General features: G+C 41.3%; 1 protein-coding gene across 1 annotated transcript in view; it reads right to left on the minus strand.

Annotated features, from left to right (window-relative positions):
* The window catches only part of sema3ab (sema domain, immunoglobulin domain (Ig), short basic domain, secreted, (semaphorin) 3Ab), a 310018-nt gene extending 293050 nt beyond the window's left edge, over nucleotides 1-16968 (minus strand). The window contains exon 1 of the mRNA XM_068005023.1: nucleotides 16800-16968. The gene's annotated coding sequence lies outside the window, so the exon portion shown is untranslated. The remainder of the gene's footprint in view (nucleotides 1-16799) is intronic.
* Between the last annotated feature and the right edge of the window lie 7777 nt (nucleotides 16969-24745).

Raw genomic sequence — 24745 nt, forward strand, 5'->3', positions numbered from 1 at the left:
GAGAAGCTGGGGTTGTTCTCCTTACAGCAGGGAAGGTTAAGGGGAGATTTATTAGAGGTGTTCAAAATTTGGAGGGGTTTTGATTGACTGGATAGGGAGAAACTGTTTCCACTGGCGGAAGGGTTGGTAACCAGAGGAGACAGACAAAAAAGCCAGGGAGGGAGATGAGGAGAATTCTTTTTAGCAGCCGGTCATGATGATCTGGAATGCACTGCCTGAAAGGGTGGTGGAAGCAGATTCAATAATAACTTTTAAAAGGGAATTATTGTAGAATCATAGAAAGTTACGGCACAGAAGGAGGCCATTCAGCCCAACATGTCCGTGCCGGCCGGAAAAGAGCTATCCAACTTAATCCCACTTTCCAGCACTTGGTTACGGCACTTCAAATGCACATCCAAGTACTTCTTAAATGAGTTGAGGGTTTTGGCCTTTACCACCCTTTCAGGAAGTGAGTTCCAGACCCCACCACCCTCTGGGTGAAAACATTTCTCCTCCACTCCTGTCTAATCCTTCTACCAACTACTTTAAACCTGATCCCTCTGCTAAGGGAAATAGGTCCTCCCTATCCACTCTATCTAGTCCCATCATAATTTTATATACCTCAACTAAATCTCCCCTCAGCCTCCTTTGTTCCAAAGAAAACAACCCCAGTCTATCCAATCTTTTCTCATAGCTAAAATTCTCCAGCCCTGGCAACACCCTCATAAATCTCCTCTGTACCCTCTCTAGTGCAATCACATCTTTCCTGTAATGTGATGACCAGAACTGTACGCAGTACTCAAGCTGTGGCCTAACCAATGTTTTATACAGTTCTAGCATAACCTCTCTGCTCTTATATTCTATGCCTCAGCTAATAAAGGAAAGCATTCCATCTGGCTTTTTAACCACCTTATCTACCTGTTACCTACAGGGATCTGTGGACATGCACTCCAAGGTCCCTTTGTTCCTTTACACCTCAGTATCCTCCCATTAATTGTGTACTCCCTTGCCTTGTTTGCCCTCCCCAAACGCATTACCTCACACTTATCTGGATTGAATTGCATTTACCACTTTTCTGCCCACCTGACCAGTCCATTGATAACTTCCTGCAGTCTACAGCTTTCCTCCTCACTATCAACCACAAGGCCAATTTTTGTATCATCTGCAAACTTCTTGATCAAGCCCCCCACATTCAAGTCCAAATCATTAATATATACCACAAAAAGCAAGGGACCTAGTACTGAGCCTTGCGGGACCCCACTGTAAACTGCCTTCCAATCGCAAAAATATCCGTCACCCATTACCCTTTGCTTCCTGCCATTTAGCCAATTTTGGATCCAACTAGCCACTTTCCCTTGGATCCCATGGGCTTTTACTTTTTTGACCTGCCTGCTATGTGGGACCTTGTCAAAAGCCTTGCTAAAATCCATGTACACTACATCAAACGTGTTAACCTCATCAACCCTCCTTGTTACCTGCTCAAAAAATTTAATCAATTTAGTCAGACACGACCTTCCCTTAACAAATCCATGCTGACTGTCCTTGATTAACTCATACCTTTCTAAATGACGATTTATGCTGTCCCTCAGAATCGATTCCAACAACTTGTCCACCACCAAGGTTAGACTGACCGGTCTATAATTACTCGGTCTATCTCTTTTCCCTTTTTAAACAATGGTACAACGTTAGCAGTCCTCCAATCCTCCGTCACCACGCCTGTAGCCAGGGAGGATTGGAGAATGATGGTCAGAGCCTCCACTATTTCCTCCCTTGCTTCTCTTAGCAGCCTGGGATACATTTCATCTGGGCCTGGTGATTTATCTACTTTCAACGATGCTAAACTCTTTGTACTTCCTCTCTCTGTTTATCCCATCCAATAGTTCACACTCCTCCTCCTTAACTACAATCTCTGCATCGTCCCCCTCTTTTGTGAAGACAGACACAAAGTATTCATTAAGAACCATACCCACATCTTCCACCTCCACACATAGATTACCTATTTGGAATCTAATAAGCCCTACTCTTTCCTTAGTTATCCTCTTGCTCTTTATGCATTATTTTATAAAACATTTTTGGGTTTTCCTTAATTTTACTTGCCTGTATTTGTTCATGCCCTCTCTTTGCTTCCCTAATTTCCTTTTTAATTTCACCCCTGCATTTTCTATACTCCTCTAGGCTTTCTGCAGTATTGAGCTCTTGGTGTCTGACATAAGCTTCCCTTTTTTGCTTTATCTTACCCTGTATGCTCCTTGTCATCCAGGGGCCTCTAGATTTGGCAGTCCCACCCTTTTTCTTTGTGGGAACATGTTTACTCTGAACCCCTTGAATCTCCCCCTCGAATGCCTCCCACTGCTCTGACACTGATTTACCTTCAAGTAGCTGTTTCCAGTCCACTTTTGCTAAATCACTTCTCAGCTTAGTAAAATTGGCCTTTCTTCAATTTAGAACTTTTACTCCTGTTCTACCTCTGTCCTTTTCCATAACTATTTAAATCTAACTGAATTATGATCACTACCATCAAAATGCACTCCCACTGATACTCCTTCCACCGGCCCAGTTTCATTCCCTAAAACTAAATCCTGAACTGCCCCCTCTCTTGTTGGGCTTGCTACGTACTGGCTAAAAAAGTTCTCCTGAATGCAATTTAAGGATTCTGTGCCCTCTATACCATTTGCACTGATTTTATCCCAGTTAATTTTCAGGTAGTTGAAATCCCCTGCTATTACTGCCCTATTGTTTTTGCACTTCTCAGAAATTTGCCTACATATTTGCTCTTCTATCTCCCTCTCACTGTTTAGGGGATATATACTGGAAAATGAAACATTTTGGGGAACATATGGGGAAAGAGCAGGGGAATGGGTCTAATTGGTAGCTCTGTCAAAGAGCCAGCACAGGCACAATGGGATGAATGGCCTCCTTCTGTGCTGTATGATTGATTCTACGAATTGTTACAATGGCTGGTAATCTACTTTCTGGACATTAGTAATGGCCCAGATTTTCCCACAATGCAAGATCAGCGATGTACACCGTAAATATAGCCTGGCGTGCCGATCTTGCCGTTGATAACTTCCTGCATATTTCCCTGCATTTCTAATGAGAATACGCCCTAGTGAGCATGGCAGCAAATTAGAAGTGGCAAGGCCATTTTTCTGCATTAAACAGGATGGCAAAGTAAAAACTTAAAATGGGCTTTTATTCAAAGCCGAAGTAAGGCGCTCACCCAAAGCGTTACTGCCACTGGGCCGATCTGGTCAGTCAGGCTTCCGTTTAGACTGCATTGTTGAAGTGTTCTCATGGGTTCGCTGAGCTGGTTTTCTAGCTACAGACTAGGCCATATGTAAGCTAATTCAATGGTTTGCTATAATTGTGCGAGCAATTTTTTTTACAGAAAATGATCTATAAGCAATAAATCATTATGCTGCCAGGCCACCAGCGCCATTATTTTTATGTCTAAGAGGCAGCAGCATAAAAACCAGTGAGAATCCAGCAAAATTGTGATCGCCATTGATTTTAATGGGGGACAGTATTATGAAAATGACCTTCCAACTATCTCCTGGTACAAAAGTCCCAGGAAAATGTGGAACACCATAAGTGATGGTGTAAGTCAGTTACTCCAGCATTTCTTCTTTCTTTTGCACAATTCAAGGGCCCCTGACAACGTAGATATGCCATTATATTGGCTCAAGTCCCCAGAAAAATCTGGGCCATTATGTTCAAACAGCACTTCATTATTATCGGTTGGAATTCCACAAAGAGACAACCCTGTTAAGGTCAAATCCTTGCTGGCCCTCGGCGAGGCAGGTGGAAAATGCAAGCTATGGGACTGAATGCTTATGCTTGAGGCCTTTGCTGCTGACTTGGCTACTTCAGTTAGCGGCCACTTCTGCAAGGAGATGCAGACTACCAGAACATGGCTACCAGACCCAGTGAAGCCACCCTCTATTGTGGATTTGGACTTTAGGTGCCTTATTAAAACTGCCTGTGGAGCTAATCGTGGAAAAAAGTCAAAAAGATTTAACTTCAGCATCTGAATGTCATGGGGGCTGTGATTCAGTGCAGTGGAGTGTGAGATGATTTACTGCCCATAGGACTGTCTCTACCTGTTCGCACTGCACTATTTTGATGAATACAGAGTCTTACTGTCAGCAAACATCATTTTTCATTTGTTTCAACAGTGAGTCTCGCCTAATAAAGCTACCTCAGTCATCACTCTGAAATGGCTTGCGAGAGTTAAACAGGAAAATAGAGTTTCGGAAGTAAATCTTCAAGGTCTGTCACTTTGTATCCTGCAGCCACAAGCACACTCTCTCTGCAGAGTGTCAGTGATGCCGTGCAGCAAAGCAAAATAAACATTCCAGACCTGTATTTATGATAATATAGTATTACAGACTCTCCAGGATGGAATTTTACAGATACACAGAAAATTATGACTGTGTACTTTGCAAAGTGAATGAGGAGAAGTTGGAGACATTACATTAAGTCCAAGTGCAGATATGGAACCATTTTAGAAAACGCACTGCCTCAGAAAAATGAACAAAGGCCCTTCAAATGAGTAGACATTTATTCACATCTTTATTCCATCTGTCAGTAATTTTACTAAAAAGATTCATTGATTCTATTATACAGAACCAGCAAATATTGTAAATGAAAATTTTTAGGTACATCCAACTCCAACCCTAGCCATGGTTAACAACCAGTATCCCGCATCAACGGCACACACTGCAAATATCAAACTGACATTGCTGTGGAAATGTAAATTATGAAGTTCAGCCAAATAACATCCATATGGTTTCTGGAGCTCCTCAATGTCTACAATGGACAATTGTGTGATTCCTCATTTCAGGCCTTCAGGTTCAAGACACAAGTGTGTTTTTGTGCTTTGACTGGTTTCACTCTGGTAGCGCTGTTCGAGTAAAAATAATACCACTCTTGAGATTTTCACCTCAGCTTTTATGTTTTCACACCAAGGTGTGAAGATATCAAATCTCAGATGGAAATGGTGTAAAGCAGTGCTATTTTTGATGAAATAGTCATTACATGGTCTCACTAATTACAAAGCTATAGAAAAGATGAACAAAGAGTGCTAGCTACTGCCTTGATTGTTATTTATATTGCTGCTCTGCCCTCAACACATTATCCTTCAGTCAGCTGATAAGGCACATCTGGCTGGTGGCTTCTCCATTCCTAATGCCACTGTAGTTGATAGGAAGTGTCTTTATTATCAGCTTGACTCAGTTGGCAGCACTCTGGTGGTACTGGTAGTAGAGTGAGAAGGTTGTAGGTTGCTGCTGCCAATTTTGCACCCCCCCCAACACGATCACCACTGCCCTCTCCCCCGCGGCCACCTCTACCTAACCCCCCTCCCCCACCAGTCACACCCTTCCCTCATTTACCTGAGGGCCAATTTTCCATTGAACTTCAGCAGCAAGCTGGCCGTAGCTGTTCACAGCTCGAAGAAAGAGAGGCCCGAGGGACAATATTAGGGGCGTCGCAGGCCTCACAATTCTGGTGCAGGGATTGTTCCCTGCAGGCGGCCCCCCCTCTCCAACCCCACTCATCCAGAAAAGGTCACTCCCAAATTTCTAGGCCTTTGTCTTTCAGATGAAATGTTAAGCTGAAGTATTATCTGCCATTTGCAGCAACATAAAAAATCCCATGGCACATCAGGTAGTTCTTCTTGAATTCTGGTCAAAATTCTTCCCTTAACTAATATCACCAGAATCAGATCATCTGGTCGTTCATCTCATTTGCTGCATTGTGCAAATTGGCTGCCATGCTTACTTAGTAACAACAAACTTCAAAAGTTGAACGCTTCAAAAAGAAGTCATCGGATGTGAATGGCCTTGGGAGGTCCAAAAGCATGATTAGGAGCTATGTAAATGATCATTCTTTGTTCTCAGCAGGCTAGATTAACAATAGAAGGTTTCATTTTAATCTTTAGCCTGTTATATACAGATTTATACTACGCATATATTGAAGTGGGCTTTCAGCACACTTCAGGTTAAGAAAACATGTACATCAGTAACAAGAACAAAAATGCTGGAAGTACATAGCAAGTTAGTCCGCATCTGTAAAGGGAAGGGTGTACACTTGAAATATTAATTTGTCCTTTTCTCTTTACTTCCCTGCTGCATATTTCCAACATTATCTGTTTTTATTTCAGATTTCAAAGACTTGACACTTTTTCTTTTGATATGTACAGTCATCTTGCTGTTACTCATCATTTCTATTGACTCAGCACAAGGTTTAAATCCTTGCAGCGTGGGACAAGCTGGGCGTATGCTGCTATCTGTGATATATTTGAGTATCTATCAGTTCCCATAGCATTACAAATATTTATCACACCTTTATGTGGGATGCCCTACCAAGCTTCTCAGACCTGAAGTAACTGAATTCATTATATGAACGGCTACCATTGTAATCATAGAGATCTGAAGTGCACATCTTTTTACCAGTCCTTAATTGATAATTACACAAAGACTCACAAAGAATAGTATATCATAGAAGTTCTGGCTACTTAGCATTGTGACTGTACTGTCATTGTCCTTGAGAACAATAATCAGCATTACCCATGAAATGGTACCAGTAATCAGTTCTTTTAATTGAATACAATTCAGATAATAATTTGGTCTTGCATTGCATGAGGGAAAATAATGCTATATCATCCAGTTTTTACTTACATATAAAGAAAAGGGAAATCCAAGTCCAAAGCTTTTATGCCTGACCTTGAATGTCAGAAAGCCAATATAAATCACCCTCTATAACATGCTCTTTACAGCAAGGTACACTTTGTATGGCTGCCAAAGACCACAATATGAAAGTATGTACTTTAGTTTTACTCTATTTGGAATTATTTGCAACAGTATTGATGAGTCTAGCTTGCTCTGAAATGTTACTAGGTTGATCTTTACTTGGTGCGTCTGTATGCATCGCTATGGTTACCCAGGTCACAGGTCACAGGTCATAATCTCAAGTCAATGCGCTAGTTTCTTCACTCACAGTGTTTATTATTCTCATATAAACTTGTGTGCAGTAACCCACCAACGGGTCTTTCAATCTTAGTAAGGCATCGTGGCTAACTCGACAGGACAAGGCTTGCCCATGTCCCTTGTATACATGTGCTGACACACATCCATTTGAGGGTTAAAAGGTCCTTCTTTTCTAGTCTTCTGAACACAGATGATAAATATCTCAAGTACTGAAATACAAGGCCATAAAACACCGCACAGGGAGTATGTTTCAACAACTTTTCAACTGTGTCTTGAGAATACTTCATTCAAACTCTTAACAATAATCATAAGGACTTTCCCCTCACCTTTTCTCCTAAATGTGCTGACACATGATGTGGTATAGAATCATACACTCATAGAATGATACATCACAGAAGCAGGCTACTCGGCCCATCGTGCCTGTGCCGGCTCTTTGAAAGAGCTATCCAATTAGTCCTATTCCCCTGCCCTGCAAATTTTTCCCCTTGAAGTATTTATCCAATTCCTTTTTGAAAGTTATTATTGAAGTTGCTTTCACCACCCAACCACCCTCAGGCATCTTGTCCAGTGGGGAATCTTCAATTATGCGCTTAGCCATTGAGTGGCACCATCTAGTTGAGTTATCACACCCTATAACTGACATCTCCACACATGAGGCTTTCAGCAGGAATCACTGCATTAGTGATCAGGAGTGGGAATTCTAACTGATTTTTTTCTCTCCCTACCCCAAAGGCAGCTGTATTGCTACCCTAGATAAGATCAATAAACTAAGCACAGACCAGGTGTTTGGGCCTGGATTCTACCTGGTCTGTATGGCTCAGTAGAACAGTGAATTTACCCAGATGAGGAATTTTTAGTAGAACTGCAGTCTAATTTGTACCTCTGTGTATTACATTATGCTGCAGAAGCTGGCAAGGCCGACACTTATTTTCCATCTCTAATTGCACTGAAAAGGTAGTGGTGGGCCTTCTTCTTGAACCGCTGCAGTCCATGTGGTATTCTTTGTAGTGGGCCAAAAATTCGGGAGCACTCATGGGCGCTCGGGATGGCGGGGGTGGGGGGAGGGACGGTAAATACCCTGCGCCAGAATGGTGAGGTCCGAGGCTCCCCAGATATTGGGTCTCGGACCTCATTGTAATAGAACCAGTGCGGCGCAACAGCCTGCCCGCAAAGACTGGAGAAGAATCAGGCTGTTGCTAGTGTCGGTGTGGCCCTCAGGAATGGTAGGGGCGGGGGGGGAGGGGGGTGGCTAGACAATGCAGAGCCGGGGGTCAGGCCGGAGTGGTCTGGATTGGGCCTGGCAGCTTGGAATCATGGGGGCCTGGGGTTGGGATCAGGTGGCCTGGAGTTGCGCTAATAGGCCAGTAACTTGCTAGGCCACTTCAAAAGACAGTTAGGAGTCAACCACACTGATGTGGGACTGGGTCAGACTGGTTAAGGACATTATGATTTATGGTATATTTCTTGCATTTTACTCAAAAGGGACAAACATTACTGCAGTACCAGGCAAGTGATGCCTTATGCCTTGGGCACTTTCTTTTGCAAGCTAGAATTTAGCTAGCTGCTTTAAACTCCCAGGTAACGTGCTTTTTAAAGAATATTTTAAGATATTTTATAGGCTTTAACTGGTTAAGATGGCCAAAAAAACCAAAAACTGTATGCAACAATATTGTAAGCCTCCTATCCCTCAATTGTTATTTTACCAACATTAAAAAGGATTCATACTGTGTATCAAAATATTTATAGCCTAGAAATGACTCTGTTGTTATAATCATATGAGCACTTTAACACATTTGTATGAAACTATTTTGACCAATGTTTTAATGGAGGCCCTCATCCATTCAAAGTAAACAGGTTAATGTCACTGTGAAAATAGCAAAATAAAGTCATACAAATGAATTTAACATTTCATAGAATCATAGAAGTTTACAACATGGAAACAGGCCCTTCGGCCCAACATGTCCATGTCGCCCAGTTTATACCACTAAGCTAGTCCCAATTGCCTGCACTTGGCCCATATCCCTCTATACCCATCTTACCCATGTAACTGTCCAAATGCTTTTCAAAAGACAAAATTGTACCCGCCTCTACTACTGCCTCTGGCAGCTCGTTCCAGACACTCACCACCCTTTGAGTGAAAAAATTGCCCCTCTGGATCCATTTGTATCTCTCCCCTCTCACCTTCAATCTATGCCCCCTCGTTATAGACTCCCCTACCTTTGGGAAAAGATTTTGACTATCTACCTTATCTATGCCCCTCATTATTTTATAGACTTCTATAAGATCACCCCTTAACCTCCTACTCTCCAGGGAAAAAAGTCCCAGTCTATCTAACCTCTCCCTATAAGTCGAACCATCAAGTCCCGGTAGCATCCTAGTAAATCTTTTCTGCACTCTTTCTAGTTTAATAATATCCTTTCTATAATAGGGTGACCAGAACTGTACACAGTATTCCAAGTGTGGCCTTACTAATGTCTTGTACAACTTCAACAAGACATCTCAACTCCTGTATTCAATGTTCTGACCAATGAAACCAAGCATGCTGAATGCCTTCTTCACCACCCTATCCACCTGTGACTCCACTTTCAAGGAGCTATGAACCTGTACTCCTAGATCTCTTTGTTCTATAACTCTCCCCAACGCCCTACCATTAACGGAGTAGGTCCTGGCCCGATTCGATCTACCAAAATGCATCACCTCACATTTATCTAAATTAAACTCCATCCGCCATTCATCGGCCCACTGGCCCAATTTATCAAGATCCCGTTGCAATCCTAGATAACCTTCTTCACTGTCCACAATGCCACCAATCTTGGTGTCATCTGCAAACTTACTAACCATGCCTCCTAAATTCTCATCCAAATCATTAATATAAATAACAAATAACAGCGGACCCAGCACCGATCCCTGAGGCACACCGCTGGTCACAGGCCTCCATTTTGAAAAACAACCCTCTACAACCACCCTCTGTCTTCTGTCGTCAAGCCAATTTTGTATCCAATTGGCTACCTCACCTTGGATCCCGTGAGATTTAACCTTATGTAACAACCTACCATGCGATACCTTGTCAAAGGCTTTGCTAAAGTCCATGTAGACCACGTCTACTGCACAGGCCTCATCTATCTTCTTGGTTACCCCTTCAAAAAACTCAATCAAATTCGTGAGACATGATTTTCCACTCACAAAACCATGCTGACTGTTCCTAATCAGTCCCTGCCTCTCCAAATGCCTGTAGATCCTGTCTCTCAGAATACCCTCTAACAACTTACCCACTACAGATGTCAGGCTCACCGGTCTGTAGTTCCCAGGCTTTTCCCTGCCGCCCTTCTTAAACAAAGGCACAACATTTGCTACCCTCCAATCTTCAGGCACCTCACCTGTAGCTGTCGATGATTCAAATATCTCTGCTAGGGGACCCGCAATTTCCTCCCTAACCTCCCATAACGTCCTGGGATACATTTCATCAGGTCCCGGAGATTTATCTACCTTGATGCGCGTTAAGACTTCCAATCGTGGCACAGTGTCATTTCTAGGTTCATACCTTTATTTAAAATATTCTAACTTGCAGGCTCCAATTCATACAATATAGAATTTCACTAACAAAGAAACTCTCGGCACCCTTATTCACAGGCCTTCAGATGATCTATTTCTCATCAGTCACAGTGTCGAACATATGTCTGAATTAGCTCGAGATGTTTCTCCTCACACAACCTTTCATTTTACTTTGAAGTAAGATAATCAGTAAAGGAAGTCACCCAATTGGACATGTCTGTGCTTGTAGTAGTAAGTTACTTTTCAGCAGCTTCTATGTAGTGGAATTAGCTCCTTGATACGGAAGTACTGATATCCTTTAAAAGCTAGAAAAAAGATATTTAAAAGATGCCACAATAAACTGCTCATGAAACAGATATCATTGTGATATGTTTAGAAGTTTTTTTTAAATTAAGCAGCCCAGATGAAGGACAGACAGGCTACCACCTACTTTGAAAAGAGGACAATGTGGATTATCAACATTAGTAAAGGGATAAAAACCTAATCCAGCAGCGGTCATAGTTTATTTATTATATTTTAAATAATACTCGCATTAATATAATGCTTCATCAGATTAAAGTGTCTCAAAGTGCCCACACGGTGAATTATTTTTGAAGTGCGGTGACTGTTGTTATGTAGGTAAATACAGCAGCTGTTCTGCACCAGCAACATCCCAAAACAACAATGAAATAAATGACCAGTTAATCTGTTTTTTACGACACAGGTTGACAGAGAAATATTGGCCTAGACACCAAGAGAATTCCCTAAGGTAGAAAGTGGACTATCCAGGCAAATAAGGGAATAACAATCTAACCACAAATAGTAGTGTGATCTTCTTCATGGGTTAGGCAATTCTTTATCTCACCGGCATTCATTGCATGTTCTGAGATTTTCAATCCTTTTATTGGTCATTCAAATTGTGAAGAAAATAATCATTACTTTCTCAAAATAGCCATTTTATACGAAGAGTCAGCCAGATTTTAAAAACGACAAGATTTTAATAATTCACCGACACATTGTCTGCTAAGTGTTCAGAACCATATGTTACCCTGTGATGGTGAAATCCCACTTGTAACATTGCGCCTCAGGGATTAGTGTTCCTGCCCCATTCACTACCTTCTGTGTAATACTCCATACTTATGTCTGTAGTTTTCTTTTACAACTTCCAATGTAATTTTGGCTCCTACAGAAAACAGTTCTATTTATAAGTGACACAAAATACCAGAACTAAAGCGTATCTTCACAAATTAACAAGTGCATTTAGCTTCATTAAACATGACGATTTATTTTGCTAGATATCTTCTTTTTCAGGCACTCTAACCACTGCTTTCATTTTCTGTCATGTCAACAAAAAGAATGGTGTAGCAACTAAAAAATTTCAAGTGGGAACTTTTAGTCAAATTACCTAGCGGATAGCTAAAATCTGCCACACTGTCTTTTAGGAGGATAGTATTTGACAGTACATCAGTGTCTTCCAGCTGGAATAGTTAAGTTAACTTGATAAATATTAACCCCCATCATTATAGCAATGCAAATCATCATTAACTGTTGTTGGTGTTGAGCTACAGTTTGTTTTTGAAAATATGGCTCTCTGATTGATGGAATGATAGTCATTTCAACTTGATGGAGAACAGTCTGCCTGATTGAAGAAACCCTCAGGAGTGATACTAACATGTGATAGGGTGTCAACGGGTCACCCCTGCAACACATCAGTGATGATTCCTCTGCTGTTGTTTTGCACTGGTCTGTGATTTCCTTAAATCGCCAAGTTACTAGATAAGACTGGGCTGTGGATCAAACAGTAGCAACTGAATGATTAGGTAATAATGTACTTTACCTGTATCATATAGTAAAATGAGTCCTACTGGAGGATTTTAGCTGTGACGTAATGCTTTAAACTGACTTGCCTGTTCTCAATTCTCCATTACAGATAGCCATCCTTTTGCAGTTAAATAGAAAGAAAGAACTTGCATTTATATAGTGCCTTTCACAACCTTAGGATATCCCAAAGTGCTTTACAGCCAGTGAAGTACTTTTGAAGTGCAGTCAGTGTTGTAATGTAATTAATTTTGATCTCCTTCAGACCCTAATGAGCAGACTGTGGATGAGCCTAGCACCGAGAGTGCCTACAAGGTCCTTTTGAATCAAGTTATTTGGTTGACCAATACAGCTGCACTAACTGTGCTGGAGAGTAGAAATGACAACAATATCACAAAAAACTACACCAGAAATGCCAGAAATAAATTGTATAACATGTCCGTATATATTTTCAGTGACCTTTTGTCCTAGACTCCAAGAACCTGAAGGTGGTCACCCAGCTTGGCAGAGGATTATCTGTGAGGAAGCTATTGAAATTCACTAGATTTTAAACAGGGTGATTTTCCCTTTAAATAGATGTTGTATTGAAAGTTCCCACAATGTGACGTTGTACACCACAGGGAATACATTTGCACTGTTTAATTAATGAAGGGAATGTGTGCTGCTTCTGACATTAGAGACATTAAACCACCGCAATTCTAATCTGCAGACGCAGCAGCCATGTGTAAGGTTGGGTATTGATTATCATCATTTATCTAATGTCAACTGCTTTAGCCTTTTGAGCACTTGCTTTGTTTCGGTGGTGCTTTAAATCTAAATTTCCTTCTGTATATAGTGCAATACTGCTAAGATGTTGCTGTTAATGCTTATAGCAAAGAGTTGGAAAAGCTGCACTGAGCTAAGTAACAGGCTTCTTCATAAAGCAAATGCAACAAATTAAAGCGAATCAACAAAAAGATATCTAGTAAATTCCTAATTGTACAAAATCAGTGTGGTATGAAATGATCCGTCAACCCAAAACCATGACTGCAGAACCGCACTATAATTCCTAACTCACGTTGTTCTCAGGATAATTTGAATTTGGGCTCCTAAATTAATTTGTGGAATACCAGCATACGAGCGCCAGCATGCTCACATGAACTTTCTCTCAGAGGAGGTGTTAATCCATTTATTTTAAACAGGCTAATATCTCCACTAAAATAATGGAGCGAAGAATTTGAGATAAATGCATTAGCATTTGTATGCTCGTGTGCCAGAGTATAAATTCAGGGCACAGTTTGGCACTGTGTGTTGAAACACTCGTTTGACTCAAAGCACTAATTCATAAATACGCCATTTTTATAAGCACTATTTAGTCTCAATGATATATCTGTAATCATTGCTTCACAGCCTCAGCTATATATTTTCTTCCATACATTGATGATCCCCAGAAATGTTTCCAATTTGTATAATATAATCTATTATTTATCCAGCAAAAATGAAACACAATTACAAAGGGAGTTTTAAAAGATAGTTCTTTGACAGGCAATACCAACACTGTATGATTGCTACTACAGTCATGAAAGGTGATGTTCTTTTGCTTTAAAATCAGTATGCATTAGGAGCCCCTGCAACTTTACAAGTACACAGCTTTTTGTTATGCTGGCTACATCACTACACATGACAAGGAAACAAAAGCAGTTTTACTTTGAAATCCTTCCTTCCTCTTAACACACGTGCATCTCTATTATAATAGACTGCTGCATTGCTGAGTGCATGTCTGTGACCGGAAGAAGATCACCAATCTCCATGTCCATCTGCAATGTCCTAGAACTGTGACTTTGTATTTTCATTTTTATAGTGCATCATGTACATTTTTAGATGTAATAAACTTTACTTCTTTAAAACAAACACATTCCTAGTTAAACATTTATCAGAATGATATTGCTTGTTACAATGGCTGAGGATTAAGGGGAAGGGAGGCACTTCCATTAGCCCCATCTATACTTGCCTCTTCTGAGAACAACGGAATCAAAAATGCTTATCTAAAACTCATACCTTTCTCCTATGAATTACTGACCCATGTTGCGCTATGATTCCACAGGTGCTGGCAGTCATCAAATGGCCCTTCTTGGTCGCTGATCATTGATAGTGAATATCGGCAAGGAACATGGTCACGGAGGGATAACACAGCCACACCTGGTCCTTTTCTCACCCAAATTCCGCACTCTGCACTTTCTAGCATGGGTCACTGGAATGTGATCACGAGTGGGAACCTTGGCTGATTTCCTCTGCCTAGCTCAGGGACATCATGGCCAATTTTAGTTCCCTCACCACCAGCCTGGTTGTAGAACTGCACCATGTGGTTCCAATGAAAAATATGGACTCTTGGAGCATTGTAAATCACTGCTCATTCATTTATCTTAATAATAATAGTAGTTCCCTTTCCCCTATTAATTAGATGCTTCTAATTGATGCAACCGCCATCAAATAGTATGTAGCTATTATGCATTACTATCAGATGGGATTATATTTGACTGGCTTGGAATTCCGCAGAATATTCAAAGACTTTTTCCTGCATATTATAAGGTGCCTGGTGTTTGGGAGTGAATCACTTTGTCCCGATTTACCATACACTTTGTTGAACATCTGAGTGGCTCTGAAGCCCACTGTTGCATGCTCACCTGAACGACAAAACATTTCAAATATCTAGGAATAATCCCGAATGTTTGCAGTTAATTTCTCCTGTGTGCTACCATCCTGATGTGATTGGCATCTTGGTGCTACCAAGGGTGGTGAACTGATAAATCAGAATTTGATTAATCACCGCCCTTTCTTTTGTAACTCCTTCACCTTGACTTGTACAATGCCTGAACCTCTAAAGAATGCATAGGTTGACAGAATAAAAAATTACCTGCTCAAAAGATTACAGACTAAAATTGGAAGAGACAAACTGTCCAGTTTATTAGCTCCTTTAAAAGTGCTGCAATTGCATTTACTCTCTCTTTTCCCAATAGATCAGCACTGAAGAATCGGCCAAGAACCTGTCCACTGATCGATATCTTCAATTCTGAACTGTGTTCTCGTAACCTGACACTTCCTTAATTAAACTTTCAAAGTTGCCTTTTTCCTCTCCAGCAGGCTATCTCACTTAGAACACACACCTGCATTTTCCAATTAAATCATTTATTCTGCACTAAGCGCAGCTTTTTATCTGAATATTGTCTTTCCATATATTTTTGGAATTATTCCAAATATGTCAGTTGCAATATCTTTAGTTCAAACGGTACTAAGCGTACTTTGTGAAAACTCCACCAAATATTGTTCATGAGGCTATATCTAAGTAAATACAATGACCACAAAAAGAGTCACTAACAATTTCTGTAAAACAATAAGCTGAACTAGATTACCAAGTCTCATCCAGTTTCACATTACTGTAGAATCAATTGCTGTTTCATTCAAAAGCATGTTACCAGAATCAAGCTATTTCTGTTCAGTTAAGAAATATCCACAAATATTTATTTTAATATTTTATTACATTTCAAAAATGTCACCATCTAGCTTTTAGAATGATTCTAGCCACCTTGCTGACGAATGCTGAACCGATACTTCATTCTAACGTATTCCCAAGTAACATTCTAACTGAGCACTCTCCCTTCAATGAACTGGAATTCTACCACTGCAAACCGATGGTAGAGAGGTAGTGTGGAACTACATAACTCACTATGAAAATCTTTTCATCATCATTTGTAATGTACTGTTACACTAATACCGTCCTATTGGTTTATATTCCTACAATAAATCAAACATCCAGAGCTACCTTATCTTCAGGAGCACTGGGTGTCTTTTCAAAATATCCGCTAACATTCGCATGACGGTGTGAATTGGCAACGTTGAATATCAGAAATTATATCAGGAACACGCACAAAAGCAAAGCACACTTCTTCAATTACAGCATGCTAAGGAAGATTTATTTGATTTCATTTATCTGGTGAACAAAATTCTGTTGTAGCATTCAAAGGATAACTACACAGTTTGAAATATCGAGTAGAATGTATGAAAAAAGCCTATAACATTCCAAGTATTCCACTTTAAGGAGAATTCTTGCATTGCCTTGCACTGTACAATAACCAGAATTAATTGACACCTTTATTTGTTTTCTTGTCTGTTGGAGAAAATGAGGAGCTTAAAATATAAAATACTACATTCAATACAAGGGAAAAGCAGACACTCCATCATCTGGAGTGCAGACACATCTCAGTCAGATATATTTTCTAAGACACAACACTAGAGTAAATGTGGTCAGTAATCTATTCTTTTTTTTAGTTGTTAGTACAGAATACAATGAGGCACAAACTGTTTCTCTGCAAGGTCAGCCAGAGAGGGAGGCACACATTACAGTCGCTTGCACAATATATAATTCAAGTACAAATGCTTAAGAATTTCCTTGGTGCGAGCATTTGTAATTAATTCCACACTACTTAAAAAGACATTTCTACTTACAGCGCGTGGTTAGAGGCTGTCAGTCTGTTCCCTTTGACTGCTGTTATTCTATCAGAGTACAGTACCTCCTCCGGGTTCCAAGTAGCTCACAAATGGATTGGTCTGATATTACTGAGCGACCCTGGTAGCTTTGCTGACTCTTGAAGGCAGTTCATATCGTTAGATTGACGAGCCATTACACAAAGTGAAGCGCTCCAGCCCAAGTGCAGCATGTGTTACCCCCCCCCCTACTCCAACCCTTGGGGCTGTACCATTTCACCTACACCTGGGTGGATCTATCAAGCTGCATCCCTATTAGAGAGTTTGTGCTCCGTGACCCAACGAGCCTGCCGCTGTCACACTTGTTTCCTATTAAAAAGCCTCACCGTGGATTGTATGAGTAATTGTGTGTGAAGGTAGTCTGGCTGGCAGATGTGAAAGAGCTTCAGTGGAGCAGAGCATGCAGTGCAGATGGGCTGCGCAGGGCACAAACAACACTTACCAAAGGCGTGATTAAAATAACAGCCCCCTATCTCCTTCTGTAGGGAAAAGGGGAACAGCCAATGAAACTCACCGACAGTCCGCTGTTTAAGGCATGGGTCCGTAACAATGCAGCCAACAAAAAGGGAAAAAAAACTTAAATGGAACATAAAGAGGGAGGAAGGAAGCTCCAGTCAATCGGAATTCTCTAGTTAAATGAACATTTTTCTGCCAACTCACTCTCTACATGGTGAGAAGATTAGTTTCCTGTATGTGTAATCTACAGAAAATAGAACAACCCTTTTTATCACTGTTTCTTACTAAAATATGTACATTTAAAGCACTTGGAACAAAGGTTTTCTTCATTTCATTTCTCTCTGTCCACGTCTGGTAACTTTTACGCAGCAATGCATCATATACAGGATGGGGATATAGTGGTGGGGGGGTGGATGGGGGGCATCTGTGGTCAATTATTAGTGACAGTAATTGATTAGAACTGAATTAACTGCTGATGAGCTCACAGGTACTTTATAATGGTGCCAGTGCTGTAATCACTCTCCTCTCTGGCTCAGATTTAGGGCAATTTGACCCTTCTTTGAAAATTAGAAATGACAGCAGAATCACTGACGCAAACGCATACCACAGGCCGGAATATAATTTATGCCACACAGGATGACATGCTTTCTCTATGGTATCATCATCATAGTAGGTATAGCACAGGAGGATGCCATTCTGCCCATCGTGCCTGTGCCAGCTCTTTGAAAGAGCTATCCAATTAGTCTCATTCCCCTGTTCTTTCCCCATAGCCCTGTAAATTTTTTCCCTTTAAGTATTTATCCAATTCCCTTTTGAAAGTTACTATTGAATCTGCTTCCACCACCCTTTCAGGCGTGCATTCCAGATCATTACAACTTACTGCGTAAAAAAACGTTTCCTCATGTCACCTCTGGAAAGTATACAATTCCAGTTTTCGTGGAGATGGTATTACAATTGAGAGCAGGCAATGCTGCGGGGAAAGTAACTATTTCTCTTGAACCAGTCTGCGTTCCGTCCATCAAAAAAGCCCCATTTTAAATTCAAATGTACATTTCTAATGATGGCTTAATTGACCTGCCCAGTGTGATAGGAAGGTCCCTGATTCATTTTCTGGTCAGTGTTGCGAGCTGATTTCAGCCAGGCCAACAATTGCAGTACAACAATTTGCCCCGGTGCCCTTGGTCTAGGGGAGGAGGAGGGGTGATGGGGAAGAAAAATCAGCTATGGTTCTTATTCGTGATCACTAGCCAGTTATTCCTGCTGGGAAATGCCTGTGTGTAGATACCAGGTTATCAGGCAGAATTGGGATCATGTGTGAGACACCCCTACTTTTGAAAAGCCTACCAAGACTTGCTAAACTAGATTCTCCTATCAGTTTTGTCCAAAAAAAATGTAAATTTGGAGAAAGTTGGAGATAGTTTTCTGTTCATTTAGCACCCCACGTAATTTCCCTTAGCATTTTCTTCTGGTGTCAATGGCAGTTTAATAGTTCACACATGTTAATTAGGCCCCAGTTATGTTTTTGCATGTTTGATGCATTTTTATTTCATCAGCGTGCCAATAGAAAATGAGTGCCCAACATTGCTAAGGTCTAAGCTATTGACACAAGTCCTTTTAAAGAACGCTGGCTGAAGACTGCAAGGAGAATTTGTATCCCATTGGTTATTTTGTTTCCTCTTGTTTTTATTTAGGAATTTAGGTACCTTTGTGGCTATTGTTGGGCCAGTGACATTTTTCCCCATGTCATTAATAGTACCACAATAAGTTCCCTCATCAGAATCCATCTGTACTGGTTTTAGGAACAACAGGTCTAGGCTGCACTGGAGATGATCTACACCCACCCATTGCTACCCTTACATCTACCTTTGAAGACTGTGATACACACACCTGTAATTTATGCTGGCTGCAATTCACAAATGAGACTGTGATTGAGTAATGTCACATGTTGCAAAGTGACCTACCACCAAACTTATCTACGGGCTTGGCACTGGCAGTGCCTAAGAAGGTCACAACAGCCCTTAACTTCTGTAGCTCTGGATCATTTCAAGCCGCCGCTGGTGATATTAGCCACCTTAGTCAATGCGTAGTATATAGATGTATAGAGCAGGAGATAGATGCCTTGTTTGCTTAAGCAATCAATTTCATGTATAATGGCAGCAGCATGAGAGGAGTGTGAATTACATCCCCCATTGCATGTGCCACTACCTACATATATTGGAAAGAATTCCACTCTGAATGTTCAGTTCATTTACAACCACCCATACTGGATTATGTGAGTCAGTACTTGAGTCACTGGCAGTTGTCATGATGTCTTTATTTTAAGGCAGTCTACATTTCCATCAATATTTGCCCCACAAAGGCAAGTCTCAGGAGGGCTCTTGGGTGATCAAATCTATCCCCTGAATCCATAGCTCATGACACCTCTGTGGTATGCTAAGATGCCAGCTGAGTTCAGGTATAATGAGGTGCACAAATTGGCACGAATAATCATCAGGCACACCATTAGTATGTTGAAGCAATGCCTTGTATAGACAGATCTGGGGTACCCTGCAAAATACTTTCAAGCATCATAAGAATGTGCTGAATGCTGAACGACTTTGTTCAGCAAGGAAACACCATCATGGAGGTCATGGGGGAGGAAGGGGCAGGTGGGAGGCCCAGGTGATATTGCTATCCTGTGAGATGGCACCATCATTTCCCAATCGACCCATGCCTCTGCTTTTGGGCACAACCTCACTATGGCCACTGATTGACATGACAGAAAACCTAATAAGATCAGTGAATCCCTGCCTCTAACCAATCCCCAAGCCTGTCGAAACCAGAAGTGATAGCTTGCTCTATTTTGGAATCCTAGGTAGCAATCTGAACAGTCATTGGGAAAATCACTGATTGTCTTAAGGTCTCTGCAATGGGGACTCCACTATAAATGTTCCTGGTGTTGCATTTTTGCTCCATGGTGGAGAAAGTGGTTAGTGTGAACCCTAAACTGAGGCTAATCCTTCTACCTCCCCATCTCCAGACCACTCCATGGCCTCTCTCATCAGGATTTTCAGGGTTTCCTCTACTTATAGGGTTAGTGCACAAAGGTTAAGGATTCTCTTCTCTCTTTTGTTATGAGCTGTCTTCAACAAGCAGAGTAGAAGAAGTGTGGAGTTTGCAATTATTTTGATGATACACAGTGATACCCTACTGGGATGGCATGAACATGGATCATGTAGCTCATTAGATTGGACAATTACTTTGGCCTAAATGCATGCAAGGATGTGAGTGAAGGAAACTTCCAGGTGGAGGCTGGTGGTAATAAGTCTACCCGATATTTAATGGGCATTCATGGCAGCATTGAATGTAATTTAAACAGTATGTAGGAAAAGTAATTCTAAGTGTCATAGGTGCCTAGTATATTGATTTAATGGAATGTAACAATGCGTTCTCTTACCCTGACTGACCTGGTAAGGTCATTAAACTTCTTCCTATATTGCCCACAGGTACACATTTTGTTCTTAATGGCATTCATATTGGCTGCCACTTCCTACTATTCTTATTGAGCAGGTTGGTGGGGTCCTGCAGTACTAAATCCTGAAGACAACCCCGTTCCTGTGCCACACCTCTTCCATCAGAATTTCTATTGACCATTCAGAGAAACAGGGCATTCTATATCCTGTAGAATTGCTGGCAAGCATGTCTCCAAAATGAAGGGTGCTAACTTTTCTAAATCTGCTTTGTTTGTCCCTTTAAATTGCTGAGTCCCTTTAAATCCCCCATCAGCACATGATTCCCATCCAAAGGGCAAGCTCCCAATCACACGCATTTTCCACATCAGGAGATCCCCGTGATTATGCAAATGATGCAGACACCTGAAATACAGGCAGGGCGAGAGCATTTTGGGGTAGGAGGGCACTCTTCTTGTACTGTCCCTCTTCCAGTCAAGCTTAGGTGACTTGGACCATGTACCATAGGACTGTTAATGTCCTTAGAACCATGCCACCACTGCTTATCATTGCCTTCAGGAAGGGAGAAAATTGAGGGGAAACTTCAATAGTTAACATCCAATTCATCTTTTAAATTTATTGACTTACCGAACATGGTAATAATAGAACACATGAGGAAGGGTTGTGGGAGACAATCTAAATTCCCCTCCTGACATTGACTCTGACGCACTAGCGATTTTGTTGCTGGTTATCTATCGTGTGAGTTTTCTCATGGGATATAAATCGTATCCTGTGCCTCCTCATGATACATCCTTCATACTTCCTGCATGGTTTTAACTCTATAGTAGGTGGAATTCTCCTCTCACTCAATACAAACAGAGAGAAATTGTACTGCTGTTATTTTAGGGTTGTTATTTATACAACTTCATATTTCGCAGTATGTTAATTTTATGTTAAATTAAACCATCCGGGGTATGAGTTAACATGGTTTAAATGTTTTGAATACTTCTACAAATGGCCCAGTAACTCAAACTGCCCGACTCCCAACTACAGGTCTACCATGCCATGGGGTTACTGTAGTGTAGTAGCTCTGTTACTGGACTAATAACCCAGAGGTGTGGACTAATAAAACACCAGTTCAAATCCTACCATGGCAGTTTGAGAATTTAAATTCAGTTCAAAAAAAAATCTGGAAATCAAAAGCTGGTATCAGTGAAAGTGTATTGGTGGCCATGAAGCTGTCGGATTGTCACTAATGTCCTTGAGGGAAGGAGACCTGCCCTCCTTTCCCGGTCTAGCCTATATGTGACACCAACGTGGCTGACCCGTAACTGCCCTTTGACGTGTATGGGCAGTAAATGCCAGCCTTGCCAGTGACACCCATACCCAAGAATTAATTTTTTAAAACTCAAAATTCCTCTTAAAAATGGGACAATGCCTGTTTTTCCTATAGGTAATAGGCCACTAACGAAAATTCACAAAACTGCAATTTGACATGTGCGATTTCTGAGAAATTATTAATTACAGATGGAAAAGGCTGGAAATCTCTCATTTAATATTAAAAGAGGAATTTCACTCTTCAGCTCTGGGGTTTCAGTCAGGTGGTTGAGCAGCTGAAGGAAGCAGTGCAAAATAGCCAGGTGCTCATTTTGAGGAGGGGGGGAAGAAATAGGGGCAAAAATGTGCCCAGACAGAAAGGCCCAAGGCCACTCCAAAATTGGACCTCATCTATATCTACAGGCACCGCGTAGCTCGCCCCATGATAATATGAATTTCGGGCCATTGGCAGCGGCCCTCAGGTAAGTTCCGGGAAGTCGGGGGGGGTTTGGAGCGGGCAATGGGGGTGGGGGTGGGGTGAACGTTTACTCCACCTGGGTCCACAAAAAATGTAATTAAAAAAAAAAAAATTCACCTAACACTGGCCCCCACGAATTTAGCAGTGGGACCGACGCCTGCACAGATTGGATTGTAGGCCGTCCCACTGCTAAATTGGTATGCTTTGTGCCTATTTCACACCCGAGAAACGGGCACAACACATACCAATTTCTACCCCATAGACTGACTTTGGAAATGTCTTTCCTGTTGGACAATTAGAGTTCCACTTGTAACAGTTATAGAAAAGTCAATGGTAGAGACAAAACCAGAGCAGATAAGTATGAATGAGTGGAACTGGTAGAGGGGGGAGGTTGAATGATGAGATAAATAAGAGTTACAGGGGCAAATAAAGGGCATTTTAGCCCAGCAATATTATTGTGATACTGTTTATAAATATGAACCATGCCGCAACACCTATTCTGAATGAAAGTCGGCTGTGAAAACCAGATTGCAATAACTTGCACTGTGGTAGATATTCATGTGTTACAGTGCAAAACTTCCTAGCAGCCAAGATAATGACTGTGGAAGTGCACAGAGAATGCTGTTCTAGCAACTATAAATAGGGGCATAGAGTACAAGAATAAAGAAGTAATAATATGTTTGTACAAAACATAGGTTAAGCCACAGTTAGAGCATTGTGTGTAGTTATGGGTTCCCCTTTATAGAAAGGACATTAAAGCCATTGTGAGTGCAGTACACAGATTTACCAACATGATGCAAGGGATGGGAAACTACGGTTGTGCGGAGAGACTTGAGAACCAGCACCAGAAATTTCCCCGTGGATTCTTTCAATCGGCCACAGTAACGTCGGCAGAAGATCGGCGGAAACCCCACTTACGCGTATAAATGGGGTTTCCGCCAATGTTCCCCCAAACTTATGGTGGCCAATTGAGAGAACCCTCACGGAATACTTTGTACAGAATGTCCTTTCCTTCCCTTCTGCTCTAACAGAAATACTATCTTTTTTTTGCAGTGGGCTGATTTGGTGCACCAGGACTTTTATGTCAGGCAGCTAGCTAGCCACCAAAAGTATTGAGGGCGCCAAACCATAAATTGTACCCACAGGTTATAGGTTAAAGGGGCGACTTACGTACTTAAGTTTATGGTCTTCACTGAAGTGGAATTGTTTGCAGTGAAAATCACAAACAATTATAATTGAAAAAAAACTTGGTTTTCATATTCACGTTTGCCATTTTATTTTTCCTACATTATGTACTGCAGCATTTCCAACTGTAATTTGACAAATATAGAAAAACTCAGAGATTAGCTTTCTGTGCCATCTCAACGAGGGCACTGAGCCTCCTGCTAAGTGTAGCTGGGTTTCCGTCAGGGGACCACACGTCTTTCTTGTAATTCCTACAGGAACTGGAGCAATCAGTAGATTACATAAAAACAAACAAGTAGCAGGAGTGGGTCAGGCTGGGGTGAGTAATAAAAACAAGCTTCACTCTCTGGACACCTGCTAGGTACAACAGTGACACTCACCATCCATTACAGCATGGAGCAATTGAGTCATTTCATTTTCACTGCCTGGGCGGTGATTTGGTGAGGCCGCTTGCTTCCCCTTGTAGGACCGGCTTGATTTTCATTCCAAGTTTTAAAAACTCAGATTTTTGGAGAGAATTAGATTTTGTTGAAAATGTCTCCCTTTTAATTAGTCACATTTGCATCTTTGAACATTAGAACATAAGAACATAAGAAATAGAAGCAGGAGTAGACCATTTGGTCCCTTGAGCCTGCTCCGCCATTCAATAAGATCATGGCTGATCTTCGAACTCAACTCCACTTTCCCGCCCGATCCCCATTTCCCTTGATTCCCCTAGAGTCCAAAAATCCATCTCAGCCTTGAATATTCTCAACAGCTGAGCATCCACAGCCCTCTGGGGTAGAGAATTCCAAAGATTCACAACCCTCTAAATGAAGAAATTCCTCCTCATGTCTTAAATGTCTGTCCCCTTATCCTAAGACTTTGCTAGCAGACTGTTGAGAGGTGATGTCAGAAAGAAATTCTTCACATAAAGGGTAGTTGAAATCTGGAACTCTCGCCCCCTAAAAGCTGTTGAGGCTAGGCCAATTGAAAATTTCAAAACTGAGATTGATCGAATTTTGTTAGGCAAGAGTATCAAGGGTTACAGAACCAAGGCAGGT

The sequence above is a fragment of the Heptranchias perlo genome, chromosome 24 (genome assembly GCF_035084215.1).
Source record: "Heptranchias perlo isolate sHepPer1 chromosome 24, sHepPer1.hap1, whole genome shotgun sequence".
Classification (NCBI taxonomy): Eukaryota; Metazoa; Chordata; class Chondrichthyes; order Hexanchiformes; family Hexanchidae; genus Heptranchias; species Heptranchias perlo.